Raw genomic sequence first — 406 nt, 5'->3', positions numbered from 1 at the left:
CCCAAAAATCATACCACCCCCAACCCCCACATCCGCCGCCCCAAAAAATGCCTCACAAAATCCGCAAGCACTCTCTCCCAGAAGAGTTGGATTAGCGCGGGTGGTGAACCCACCCCTCCCCCAAGTACCACCGGGTTCTGGGCATTAGCGATTACACGGCCGGTGGCGCCCATACATCGAGTGTCCCGGCGTGGAAGTAAGCAGACAAAATGGCCACGCTCCGTCTCACCCTCTCCGATTCAAGACTCTTTTCGCGTCCCTTCCTCCCCCCAGCGACTCCTGCGCCTCTTTCCTTCCTCATTCACCTCTTCCTGCCGCTCCCGCGGGACACGAGATGCCAACAGAACTAGAGCGCACGGCACTTTGTCGCTCACTCGAGGATATGTCCCTCGAACCCCCCCCCCCT

Source organism: Diachasma alloeum, unplaced genomic scaffold (assembly GCF_001412515.2).
Source record: "Diachasma alloeum isolate Michigan unplaced genomic scaffold, Dall2.0 Dall_scaffold_00315, whole genome shotgun sequence".
NCBI classification, from domain to species: domain Eukaryota; kingdom Metazoa; phylum Arthropoda; class Insecta; order Hymenoptera; family Braconidae; genus Diachasma; species Diachasma alloeum.
This window is presented reverse-complemented; position numbering follows the sequence as displayed.